Consider the following 14,015-nt stretch of genomic DNA (forward strand, 5'->3'; position numbering starts at 1 on the left):
CCTGACCAGATGGGAAATGGATGAAGTGCATTTTCATGGAGGAGACAGAAATACAGAGCAGGGGAAGGAGGGTTGGGCTGCTTTGGTTGGGTGCCTCGGTTGGTGATCCCCAGGAGCCAAGAAGCTTCAGTTGCCCACATGTGGTTTGGATATTGAAGCTAGAAGTGAGGAAGGCATAGGAGGTAGGATACAAAGACCAAATTCTTCCAGTTCACAGCTTCATTTTGAGAACAGCCCAGAGCAAATAAAAGGAAGCAAATTCTTATCGGAATAGAACTTCAGCACTCCTGTTGTAAAGGCCAGACTCATGCAGATATATCCTTGGGATTTATCGTATGTAGACTTGGTTCCATTTAAGCAATGCTCCAGCAATTCGAGAATCCAGGAAAACCTCAAACACTTTAGACTCAGCTGGAAAGCCTGTGACAGCCACACTGTGAGTGCGTGCATGAAACTGAGGGCTCATCGCAAACTGAGTGGAGGGTCCTCTAGCCCAGTGATTCTTATTCAGTAGGCATTAGACCACCTATGTCGGAAATTGATGTATGTTAAAATGCAGATTCCTCGGCTCCACCTCCGGCCGACTGGAACAAAATTTCCATGAGGTGAGGTTTGAGAATTTGCATGTTCACAAACATGCTAGAACCTTCTTATTCATACTTATAGCAGGTATCCCTGGGGATATATCCAACCCACCATGTGGGAATGAAGGCAGAACTTTGAGCCTGCAGCTCAAATGCGCTGGGATATTTTTGGTAGAGCTTCTATTATAGATAAAACAATAGTCACATCAGTAGCAAAGGGCTTCAAAAAACGTTCCAGTGTCCATGGGTGGCATAGTTTCCTGTTGTTCTCAAATCCTGATATGTTCTAGAGAAATTTCATTTTTTTTCATCAAGTCTCACAGCTAATAAATGTGCTGAGGCTCTGAGTGTACCTGTAGTTCTTGCATTGGAATGTAATCTAATAGAATAAAATTTCATAGAGCTGTTTGGATAACATAGTAGAACAAATAGATTCGTGTCTGTGCACTTACATAAGTTCACATTTTGCATATTTATATGTTTTATTATTTAACAAACATGGGATAGGTACTGTCCTAGTGCTTTAATTATAATCTAATGTGATGTTGTTATATTATAATTATAGTATTAAATTATAGTAATTTAATATAATATTTTATCATTTTAATAGTATTTAGTTTTTTTTTTTATACAGCAGGTTCTTATTAGTCATCAATTTTATACACATCAGTGTATACATGTCAATCCCAAGTGCCCAATTCATCACACCACCACCCTCACCCCCCGCGGGTTTCCCCCCCTTGGTGTCCATACGTTTGTCCTCTACATCTGTGTCTCAGTTTCTGCCCTGCAAACCGGTTCATCTGTACCATTTTTCTAGGTTCCACATATATGCGTTAATATACGATATTTGTTTTTTTCTTTCGGACTTACTTCACTCTGTATGACAGTCTCTAGATCCATCCATGTCTCAACAAATGACCCAATTTCGTTCCTTTTTATGGCTGAGTAATATTCCATTGTATATATGTACCACTTCTTCTTTATCCATTTGTCTGTCGATGGGGATTTAGGTTGCTTCCATGACCTGGCTATTCTAAATAGTGCTGCAATGAACATTGGGGTGCATGTGTCTTTTTGAATTATGATTTTCTCTGAGTATATGCCCAGTAGTGGGATTGCTGGCTCATATGGTAATTCTATTTTTAGTTTTTTAAGGAACCTCCATACTGTGCTCCATAGTGGCTGTATCAGTTTACATTCCCACCAATAGTGCAAAAGGGTTCCCTTTTCTCCACACCCTCTCCAGCATTTGTTGTTTGTAGATTTTCGGATGAAGCGCATTCTAACTGGTATGAGGTGATACCTCATTGTAGTTTTGTTTTGCATTTCTGTAATAATTAGTGATGTTGAGCAGGTTTTCATGTGCTTCTTGGCCATCTGTATGTCTTCTTTGGAGAAATGACTATTTAGGTCTTCTGCCCATTTTTGGATTGGGTTTGTTTTTTTAATATTGAGCTGCATGAGCTGTTTATATATTTTGGAGATTAATCCTTTGTCTGTTGATTCGTTTGCAAATATTTTCTCCCATTCTGAGGGTTGTCTTTTCGTTTTGCTTATGGTTTCCTTTGCTGTGCAAAAGCTTTTAAGTTTCATTAGGTCCCATTTGTTTATTTTTGTTTTCATTTCCATTACTCTAGGAGGTGGATTAAAAAAGAGCTTGCTGTGATTTATGTTAAAAAGTGTTCTTCCTATGTTTTCCACTAAGAGTTTTATAGTGTCCGGTCTTACATTTAGGTCTCGAATCTATTTTGAGTTTATTTTTGTGTATGGTGTTAGGGAGTGTTCTAATTTCATTCTTTTACATGTAGCTGTCCAGTTTTCCCAGCACCACTTATTGAAGAGACTGTCTTTTCTCCATTGTATATCTTTGCCTCCTTTGTCATAGATTAGTTGACCATAGGTATGTGGGTTTACCTCTGTGCTTTCTATCTTGTTCCATTGATCTATGTTTCTGTTTTTGTGCCAGTACCATATTGTCTTGATTACTGTAGCTTTGTAGTATAGTCTGAAGTCAGGGAGTCTGATTCCTCCCGCTCTGTTTTTTTCCCTCAAGACTGCTTTGGCTATTCGGGGTCTTTTGTGTCTCCATACAAATTTTAAGATTTTTTGTTCTAGTTCCGTAAAAAATGCCATTGGCAATTTGATAAGGATTGCATTGAATCTGTAGATTGCTTTGGGTAGTATAGTCATTTTCACAATATTGATTCTTCCAATCCAAGAACATGGTATATCTCTCCATCTGTTTGTATCATCTTTAATTTCTTTCATCAGTGTCTTATAGTTTTCTGCATACAGGTCTTTTGTCTCCCTAGGTAGGTTTATTCCTAGATGTTTTATTCTTTTTGTTGCAAAGGTAAATGGGAGTATTTCCTTAATTTCTCTTTCAGATTTTTCATCATTAGTGTATAGGAATGCAAGAGATTTCTGTGCATTAGTTTTTTTTTTTTTTTTTTAAATGTTGAATCCCAGTTCCTATTCTTTTTTTTTTTTTTTTTAATTTATTTATTTTATTTATGGCTGTGTTGGGTCTTCGTTTCTGTGTGAGGGCTTTCTCCAGTTGTGGCAAGCGGGGGCCACTCTTCATCGCGGTGCGCGGGCCTCTCGCTATCGCGGCCTCTCTTGTTGCGGAGCACAGGCTCCAGACGCGCAGGCTCAGCAATTGTGGCTCACGGGCCCAGCCGCTCCGCGGCATGTGGGATCCTCCCAGACCAGGGCTCGAACCCGTGTCCCCTGCATTGGCAGGCGGATTCTCAACCACTGCGCCACCAGGGAAGCCCATGTGCATTAGTTTTGTATCCTGCAACTTTACCAGATACATTGATTAACTCTAGTAGTTTTCTGGTGGCATTTTTAGGATTCTCTATGTATAGTATCATGTCATCTGCAAACAGTGACAGTTTTACTTCTTCTTTCCCAATTTGTATTCCTTTTATTTCTTTTTCTTCTCTGATTGCCAAGGCTAGGACTTCGAAAATTATGTTGAATAATAGCGGTGAGAGTGGACATCCTTGTCTTGTTCCTGATCTTAGAGGAAATGGTTTCAGTTTTTCACCATTGAGAATGATGTTTGCTGTGGGTTTGTCGTATTTGGCCTTTATTATGTTGAGGTAGGTTCCCTCTGTGCCCACTTTCTGGAGAGTTTTTATCATAAATGGGTGTTGAATTTTGTGAAAAGCTTTTTCTGCATCTATTGAGATGATCATATGGTTTTTATTCTTCAATTTGTTAATATGGTGTATCACATTGATTGATTTGCGTATATTGAAGAATCCCTGCATCCCTCGGATAAATCCCACTTGATCATGGTGTATGATCCTTTTAATGTGTTGTTGGATTCTGTTTGCTAGTATTTTGTTGAGGATTTTTGCATCTATATTCATCAGTGATATTGGTCTGTAATTTTCTTTTTTTGTAGTATCTTTGTCTAGTTTTGGTATCAGGGTGATGGTGGCCTCATAGAATGAGTTTGGGAGTGTTACTTCCTCTGCAATTTTTTGGAAGAGTTTGAGAAGGATGGGTGTTAGCTCTTCTCTAAATGTTTGATAGAATTCACCTATGAAGCCATCTGGTCCTGGACTTTTGTTTGTTGGAAGATTTTTAAACACAGTTTCATTTTCATTACTTGTGATTGGTCTGTTCATATTTTCTATTTCTTCCTGGTTCAGTCTTGGAAGGTTATACCTTTCTAAGAATTTGTCCATTTCTTCCAGGTTGTCCATTTTATTGGCATAGAGTTGCTTGTAGTAGTCTCTTAGGATGCTTTGTATTTCTGTGGTGTCTGTTGTAACTTCTCCTTTTTCATTTCTAATTTTATTGATTTGAGTCCTCTCCCTCTTTTTCTTGATGAGTCTGGCTAATGGTTTATCAATTTTGTTTATCTTCTCAAAGGACCAGCTTTTAGTTGTATTGATCTTTGCTATTGTTATTTTTGTTTCTATTGTATTTATTTCTGCTCTGATCTTTATGATTTCTTTCCTTCTGCTAACTTTGGGTTTTGTTTTTTCTTCTTTCTCTAGTTCCTTTAGGTGTAAGGTTAGATTATTTATTTGAGATTTTTCTTGTTTCTTGAGGTAGGCTTGTATAGCTATAAACTTCCCTCTTAGAACTGCTTTTGCTGCATCCCATAGATTTTAGATTGTCGTGTTTTCATTGTCATTTGTCTCTAGGTATTTTTTGATTTCCTCTTTGATTTCTTCAGTGTTCTCTTGGTTATTTAGTAACGTAGTGTTTAGCCTTCATGTGTTTGTGTTTTTTATGTTTTTTTCCTTGTAATTCATTTCTAATCTCATAGCGTTATGGTCAGAAAAGATGCTTGATATGATTTCAATTTTCTTAAATTTACTGAGGCTTGATTTGTGACCCAAGATGTGATCTATCCTGGAGAATGTTCTGTGCGCACTTGAGAAGAAAGTGTAATCTGCTGTTTTTGGGTGCAATGTCCTATAAATATCAGTTAAATCTATCTCGTCTATTGTGTCATTTAAAGCTTCTGTTTCCTTATTTATTTTCATTTTGGATGATCTGTCCATTGGTGTCAGTGAGGTGTTAAAGTCCCCCACTATTATTGTGTTACTGTTGATTTCCTCTTTTACAGCTGTTATCAGTTGCCTTATATATTGAGGTGCTCCTATGTTGGGTGCATATATATTTATAATTGTTATATCTTCTTCTTGGATTGATCCCTTGATCATTATGTAGTGTCCTTCTTTGTTTCTTAGAACATTCTTTATTTTAAAGTCTATTTTATCTGATATGAGTATTGCTACTCCAGCTTTGTTTTGATTTCTGTTTGCATGGAATATCTTTTTCCATCCCCTCACTTTCAGTCTGTATGTGTCCCTAGGTCTGAAGTGGGTCTCTTGTAGACAGCATATATATGGGTCTTGTTTTTGTATCCATTCAGCAAGCCTGTGTCTTTTGGTTGGAGCATTTAATCCATTCATGTTTAAGGTAATTATCGATATGTATGTTCCTATGACCATTTTCTTAGTTGTTTTAGGTTTGTTTTTGTAGGTCCTTTTCTTCCTTTGTGTTTCCCATTTAGAGAAGTTCCTTTAGAATTTGTTGTAGAGCTGGTTTGGTGGTGCTGAATTCTCTTAGCTTTTGCTTGTCTGTAAAGCTTTTGATTTCTCCATCGAATCTGAATGAGATCCTTGCTGGCTAGAGTAATCTTGGTTGTACATTCTTCCCTTTCATCACTTTAAGTATATCATGCCACTCCCTTCTGGCTTGTAGACTTTCTGCTGAGAAATCAGCTTTTAACCTTATGGGAGTTCCCTTGTATGTTATTTGTCGTTTTTCCCTTGCTGCTTTCAGTAATTTTTCTTTGTCTTTAATTTTTGCCAATTTGATTCCTATGTGTCTCAGTGTGTTTCTCCTTGGGTTTATCCTATATGGGACTCTCTGCTCTTCCTGGACTTGGGTGGCTATTTCCTTTCCCATGTTTGTTAGGGAAGTTTTCAACTATAATCTCTTCATATATTTTCTCGGGTCCTTTCTCTCTCTCTGCTCCTTCTGGGACCCCTATAATGCGAATGTTGTTGTGTTTAATGTTGTCCCAGAGGTCTTTTAGGCTGTCTTCATTTCTTTTCATTCTTTTTTCTTTATTCTGTTCTGCAGCAGTGAATTCCACCATTCTGTCTTCTCCATTCTTCTGCCTCAGTTATTCTGCTATTGATTCCTTCTAGTGTAGTTTTCATTTCAGTTATTGTATTGTTCATCTCTGTTTGTTTGTTCTTTAATTCTTCTAGGTCTTTGTTAAACATTTCTTGCATCTTCTCGATCTTTGCCTCCACTGTTTTTCCAAGGCCCTGGATCATCTTCACTGTCATTATTCTAAATTCTTTTTCTGTAAGGTTGTCTATCTCCCCTTCATTTAGTTGTTTTTCTGGGGTTTTATCTTGTTCCTTCATCTGGTACATAGCCCTCTGCCTTTTCATCTTGTCTATCTTTCTGTGAATGTGGTTTTTGTTCCACAGGCTGCAGGATTGTAGTTCTTCTTGTTTCTGCTGTCTGCCCTCTGCTAGTATTTTGTTTTGATAGAAGAGTAGAATTGAAGTAGCAATAATGTATCTAGTGATCTGACGTCAGAGACATTTTACTTACTTTCTTTGTGGTGTCAGTTGGTACATAGAGGATGGGCATTGGATTCAGACAGACATTGGTCCCAGCTTTTCCACTAGCTGGTTATGTAACCTTAGGCATATTATTTAACTTCTCGAAATCTCTGCTTTCTCAGTGATGAAAAGAGGACAGTAGTATATTACTTCTATAGTATAGAAATTTACCTTAATAACTGTGTCTGGAGTGTACCAAATGCTCCGGAAATATGGTACCCTTCGTTGCACTACAGGAAGGAGTCAGGTGGCATGTTGTAGCTTCTGTGTGCTCAGCTATGGTCCGTTATTGAGGAATATTTCATACTTCATCTTTCTTTCTTATTCTTATACCTTTCCTTTATCCATAGTGCAGCCGTTCCCTTCTGCAGGAACAATAAAACATGGTACCAACCACGCTGTGTTATTAATTTTGCACCGAGCCTACTGACAGTGACCTCTCCCACAGTAGCCTTCAATCCTTTGCCTTAAAAAATGTCTCACAAAGGTTCTCCACTGGGCAGGTGTGAGCATTATTCTTAGTCCTCCCACTGCTTCAGTGGGGCACAGTCATCAGTAATATGTACATTTGCAGTTTGGCTCTGGTCTCTTTCTCTGCTTTGCTCAAAAGGTACCACTGACCTTTCTAATAAGCTGGGTTGCAGTTGACTGAGCTTGCACATAGGAGGGCCAGTGAGAAAGTAAATCTCTGTTTCTGTCTAGCCAGTGATGAAGAGTCAGGAAAAATTCCACTCAAAGTCCATAAATCTTTAATTTTCCTTCCTGAAGGGATGTGAGAGGATAGCTCTCCTGTCTTTACATGTGATAGCATTCCTGAATGCACAGGGAGGGTTTTTGATGTCAAAGTTTTGTGCCATAATTGTGGGTGGCAACAGCTAGCATCCTGCAGTTAGCTGTGAAATTAGATTTTGGACCGGTAAAGGACAGCAATATGTCTGGGGTTTGTAAATCACCTGAGCTCTTCAAATGGACTATGGACAGAGTGTATTTATCAGGCCAAAACCCCACAATAAGCAGGAGGATCAAAGTGGGCTCAGGAACAAGGTCTGGAATCCATCTAAAGCATCAAGAGAGAGGGAGGAATTAAGGTCATGGAGTCCGTCATTTTATTCCACATAAAATGGACATTTCAGCCTGTCCAAAAGCACAGAGAAAGAAGTTGAGCTTCTCTAAGCAGTTAAACCAGCTGTTAGCAGAGCAAGCATGTATTTTAGGAAGCAGTACTAGCCAGGATGTAAGAATGCAACGCCCGGTCCCAGGACCACAGGGATGAGTGAAAGAGGGGTTGGCAAAGATTGGGAAACTCTTTTCTCACCTGAGAAGCAGTGTTCCAGGACTCTCCAGAGGGCCAGAGTAACTGCAGAACTGAAATGCAGCAACCCAGAACAAAGGGGCTTCTTTCTGGGGGCCACAGCTGGCGAAAAGACTGAAAACTCAGATCCTAAAATTCTGCCAGGCCCATCATATCAGCAGGCCAACATGAAATGGCTGCAGGTTCCACTGGTGACATGAGGCAGTCAGCCTGCGAATTGCTTCTTAGGTCCTAGGCGAATGATTCAGAGTAAACATTGAAAGAACTTGATAGCAACTTGCTATTGCTATGACATCCAAGTGTGGAATCTGCGGGTGTATATTGTGTGAGTCTTGGACTTTTAAGATTTTATTTCCATTTTGTTTTATTTTTAAATACAAATTGGAAGAATAGTTGGCCCTTCACCACAGATTGTTTTTATGCCCACCTGTGTTTTCTTTTTCCCCAAGCCCTCCCACTACCCTTCTATCCATCATCCACAACTCATCCCCACATAGAAAAGCTCACAATTTTAAGTCACAGGTTCTTCTTCCCTCAAGGTAATCTCTGATTCTGCACCCAGTTCCAAGATGTACATGTGTGGGGAAATTTTCCCACACCACCAAGCAAGTCTCTGACACCAACTGGATGTCTTACAATTCAACTCAGTTCTTACACTATCTACCTAGAGGTAGCATCAGATCCCACAGGTTAGGACTCAGTCCTACAAGACTAACCCCGCCCCCAAATTCAGACCCCAACTGCAAGTCCAGTTTATCACCTGTGCTTCTGACTGATCAGCTATAGCTTGGAGGTTCCAGTGACCTCCTCCTTGAGTTTGATTAAAGTACTAGAGCAGCACAGAACTCAGGGAAACATTTACTTACTAGATTACCTGTTTATTTTAAAAGGATATAACTCAGGAAGAGCCAGATGGAAGAGATGAATAGGGCAAGGAAAGGGGAAAGGGTGAGAAGCTTCCACGCCCTCACTGAGGGCCACTCTCCCCAAATCTGTACGTGTTCACCAACCCAGAAGCTCTCCCAACCCTGTCCTTTTGGGGTTTTATGGAGGCTTCATTACTTAGGCATGGTTGATTAAATCATTAGCCATTGATGACTGAACTTAGTCTCCAGTCCCTCTCCCCTCCCTGGGGTGGTGAGGCTGAAAGTTCCAAGGCTCTAATCATATGGTTGGTTCCCCTGGCAACCAGACCCCATCTTTATGTGCTTTGCACAAGTCACCTCATTAACATAACAAAACTCCTTTAGGAAATTCCGAGAGTTTTAGGAGCTCTGTGCCAGAAACAGGGACGAAGACCAAAAATATATATATATATATATATATATTTTTGAGAAAGTAGTAAGGATTTTTATTGTCAAAACAAGTTAAGAGAAACAAGCATAACAGAAGACACAAATAAATTAATTGTTCTGATCATTTTAGACTCCAGGGCATCTGTGTGGGAAGATCAGCTCAGCTCCTGGTGTAGACACCATACTGTCCAAAGCAAAAGGCAGCAGGAATTTGAGACAGTGTTCAAGACAATGATTGAACATGTACACAGTGAGGAGAAATGAAAAGGTGGTTTCCCTAGTCCCTTTCCTCAGTGAGGTATGTGTTTATAAAGGTATGAGGCTCATCTGGGGGGGAAAATGATTGCATACAGAAAATTTTTTAATTCTTCCACCTCCCAGGAAAAAATTTTTCAGGCCCTGGCCTGAACAAGAAACTCAAAATAGGGTGACACTAGTTTCATGTGAACCGCAAGACTGTACTCAAACTGCAGTTGCCGCCTCCTTTAAGAAAGTTTAACGTCCATTTATCTATACCAAACCGGTTGACTGAATTTTCTCCCTTAGGAAGTTTTCAACCAAACGGGAGTTAAATTAATCTCACTTTAAAGTGCAACAAAGGATATGTAAGGCTAGTGTTTGTACTGTGACACACAAAAGAGAAGCATCCCTCCACCAGCACTGGCCCAAGAGGTACTACAGTAAGAACTGGCTGCAGGACAAAGTGGTTCGTGAGGTCTACCAACAAGCAAGGAGATTCCGGTTTCAGCAGAAAACAGAGGGGATCCCTGCCAAGGCTGGCTCCTAACTATACCCAGATCTCAAACAGATCCTGGGTCCCCATAACTGACAAGGCTGGAGCACACAGTGCCAGCACAGCCAAGAGGGCCAAAGTCGTCTAAACTAGTCAGTGAACGCCTCTACGCCATGATTTGTCCATGCGCACATGGATAATGGTAAAGGAATCAAGAAGCCTTGGTTTTGGAACAACACAAACATTATTTACCTAGTAAGTAATGATCAAAGTTCTTGGGTAGAGTAAAGATACAAAAATAGGTAATGAGGTCCCCATACATCACTGCTGAGGTTTAGTCTAACTTTAAATTAAAGCAGTACAAAGTGGCTTCTTCTGCACAAGGACAAACTTTGCACTAATGTCTCTCAAAAATCAATTATGTCTCCAGCTCTAGCCTCAGTTTAAGAGATTTTTTAAAAGACAAAACAAAACTTTTCCTGTGTCAGAGCCAAGGTAAAGGGGAGCTGGGCTCAAGGCACCCTCTATCCAGAGTTCCTGGAACAGAAAGAGCTCTAGAAGCCAGTGGGTGTGAGAACATTCAAGTCCTACGGTTTGAGATTGTGGGTCCGCGGCAGCTGTTTCTTCCCTTCTATCACTGGGATGTCCATCTTGGGTGGCTTGAACACTGCTGGATCCTCGGCCATTCGGGTGGCCTGCATGTAGATCAGTTCCACTGGAGAAGGCTTCTGGGCTCCTTTGTAGGCCTGGATGGCAAAACCTCCAGAATCAGACTTCTGGAGGGATCTTGGTCCAAAGAGGCTCCATCTATCTGCCGAGCTTCTGTCGTTTTCCCCGCTTCCAGAATCCATGGTGCTAAGATTGGGGCCAGGTAAGGCTGTGGAAGAACCAGAAGTGAACCAGCCTCTGGGCTTCTGCTTAGGGGAAGAGTGGGAGTTGCTGCTTGGGGTGGCCTGGGTGGAGGCCGGCTGCTTCTCCTCTCGTTATCTCTCCGCTCTGGAGCTTTAGTTTGTGGAGTGCTTCTGCCACTCGAGGGTACTTGGTCTCCTCGGTGGTGAGGCCCTTGGGGGTGTGTAGCCAGCATCTCTCAGCCCTGCCTGCTGCTCAAAACGCTGAATGCTCTCCTTCTCCTGGGTCTGTTTTGTGATCAGAGACCTCATGATGACATGGGTAGATTTAGCCTTCACCACGGGGACCTTGTCCGCACCGTCAGTGGCCGATGGCAGAGACACTGGCCTCTCCTTCCTCCACCTTGGCGAGGTGCTGATACTTGCACTCCGGAATCACTGGCTTCCAGGGGATGCTGCCCGTGTCCGATGGAGGAGGAGTCATGGGCGTAGGGTCCTGCAGGGCATCATCATAGCTGAATGCCCGGCGGTACGTCCCGATGGGCAGGGACATCTTGCCTAGAGGCCCACTAGGCTCAAGAGCAGGCAATTCTGGTTGTCTCGAAGCCATTGAAAGACTGGGATCCGGGTGCTTTTTCTTTTTTTTTTCTTTTTTTTTTTTTTTTATAAATCCAGTTCTTTAGTTTTAATTTATTTATTTATTTATGGCTGTGTTGGGTGGGTCTTCGTTTCTGTGCGAGGGCTTTCTCTAGTTGTGGCAAGCGGGGGCCACTCTTCATCGCGGTGTGCGGGCCTCTCACTATCGCGGCCTCTCTTGTTGCGGAGCACAGGCTCCAGACGCGCAGGCTCAGTTAATTGTGGCTCACGGGCCCAGTTGCTCCGCGGCATGTGGGATCTTCCCAGACCAGGGCTCGAACCCGTGTCCCCTGCATTGGCAGGCAGACTCTCAACCAGTGCGCCACCAGGGAAGCCCCCGGGTGCTTTTTCTATACAGAATTCAGAGCTGAGTCCCTGCCACCAGAGTGAAATGATGTGAAGATTATGCTGACAGGTATTAAAGAGGAGCATTGGACTTCCCTGGTGGCGCAGTGGTTGAGAATCTGCCTGCTAATGCAGGGAACACGGGTTCGAGCCCTGGTCTGGGAAGATCCCACATGACGCGGAGCAACTAGGCCCGTGAGCCACAACTGCTGAGCCTGCGCGTCTGGAGCCTGTGCTCCGCAACGGGAGAGGCCGCGATGGTGAGAGGCCCGCGCACCGCGATGAAGAGAGGCCCCCACTCGCCGCAACTAGAGAAAGCCCTCGCACAGAAACAAAGACCCAACACAGCCAAAAATAAATAAATAAATAAATAAATTAATAATTAAAAAAAAAAAAGAGGAGCATTGTCCAGCTGCTGCAAATTAGCAAAGCTGCTCGGGAAGAGACCATCCATTCCAGAGGCTCTGTTTTTCCACCCCTGCGGAGCCGCCTGCGGCCCGAGCTCCAGCACTAAAGAGGCTCCGAGGACCCACGTCTCTCGAGAGGCTGTGGCGCATTCATGACCCAAGCCCTGCTGTGAGCGGCGCTGTGCCCGCGGCGACACAGAAGGCCCCAAGCACCAACCACGGAGGGACCCAAAAATATATTTCTTATTATGAATCACAACATCACATCATTTACATGAATGCTGAGTGCTGACTTGACAGCAATAACATTTCTTTTGAAATTTTCAAGAATATGATCCTTAATGAAGCAACAACTAGAAAAGTGAAAAAGTTCACACCACTGTCAGAAAAAACTGTGGCCTTTTTCCACGTTAGTTGTAGAACTCTGGCTTAAAAACCCAGGGAGGAACTGATTGGTCTCGGATGTTAGGAGGTGATTTTTGGTGGACAAAATGATTTTGCAAACAGATTACTGTTTAATCATTCAGATGGCTCTTCTGAGTTACTTTAAGATCTGTGAGGTAGATGCAGGCAGTAAGTTCAATAGCTTGTCATTGTAAGCTGGACAGTTTTACAGAATATTGTATTAATTTTTTTCAAAGGCAAATGCAGTCAGGGTATAATGTCATAGCCACTTTCTGGAAAACAATCCAAATGTACATTTTTTTCAAACAGAATTGTAAGCTGTGGTTGATGTGGCAGCCCTATAGCTGAAGTGGACTGATTTCTGTATAACTAATTTCTTTGTGGCGTTTAACCTGGCCAACCTTGGGTTCCACAAACCTCACTGATCAAGTTTCCACCCTTTGCTCGTGTCCTGTAATGTCCCAGGAAGTGGTGTTGAGAGGAAGGAGGAGTTTGGCCCACTTGGGGCTGAGTCACCATGTTTACTGAAGCTAACAGTGATTTGACCCATCCAAGGAAACTTTTCTCCCTACAGGAACCATTTCCCATCATGTCTCAACTTTTCTCCATTCTACTAGGAAAGATGAATTCTACTTTCCTCCGAGGTAGTAGAGGACAGTCAGGTTGCTGCCAAAAGACAGCTCTTCACACTCTTGAGAATGTGAAATGAATTAGTGTGTGGCCTGAGAGGCTGAAATTTGGCAGAATTGGCAGGTGTGAACATTCTTTCTTCACCTCGTGCAGAGTCATCCGGGGGAAAGAGACGGAGGGTCCTGATATGAGCTGTTTGCCATTGCACGGTGCCGGCCACTGCATGACACTCTATACCAACAGAGGAGACGTGTGCTCCTGTGAAAAGAACTGACAGATATGATTTGGTTCTGGGAACTGAGCCGCGTGACACCATGCTGGAAACGAAGTCATTAGCTGTGATCTTGTAAAGATTCTGGCATTGTGAGATAAAGTGGTTTGATCACCAATGTGTCACATAATGAGGCTTTGGAGTAGCTTTAAAAGGCGCTGTAGATCAGTATGAAAATGAAATGTTTTACATCTAATGAAAAAATTCTACTCGAGAATATATTCAACCATTTAAAGTCTGTGTGTGTGTACATGCATGCGTGCATATGTGTGCATATGTGTGTGGTCTAGACAAAGAGAAAATCCACTTAGGAGAACTTGTAAAGAACCTAGTAAAAATCGTATGGCCAAGACATAGCCTTTAATTTTGAAACTACTGGATGTAAAAATTGAAGGAAGTGAGCATCAGTGAGTGTAAAAGATGACAGCCA

General features: G+C 41.9%; 1 protein-coding gene and 1 pseudogene across 12 annotated transcripts in view; one reads left to right on the plus strand and one right to left on the minus strand.

Moving 5' to 3' along the window:
* LOC309660103 (uncharacterized protein) overlaps positions 1 to 14,015 on the plus strand; it is a 293,525-nt gene that overhangs the window by 33,746 nt on the left and 245,764 nt on the right. The gene's annotated exons all lie outside the window — the stretch shown is intronic.
* On the minus strand, positions 9,343 to 11,525 carry LOC309660053 (putative monooxygenase p33MONOX pseudogene; annotated as a pseudogene). The gene has a single exon. The product of its transcript is annotated as a putative monooxygenase p33MONOX pseudogene (transcript).

This window comes from Balaenoptera physalus (assembly GCF_965194825.1).
Source record: "Balaenoptera physalus genome assembly, chromosome: 4".
Classification (NCBI taxonomy): domain Eukaryota; kingdom Metazoa; phylum Chordata; class Mammalia; order Artiodactyla; family Balaenopteridae; genus Balaenoptera; species Balaenoptera physalus.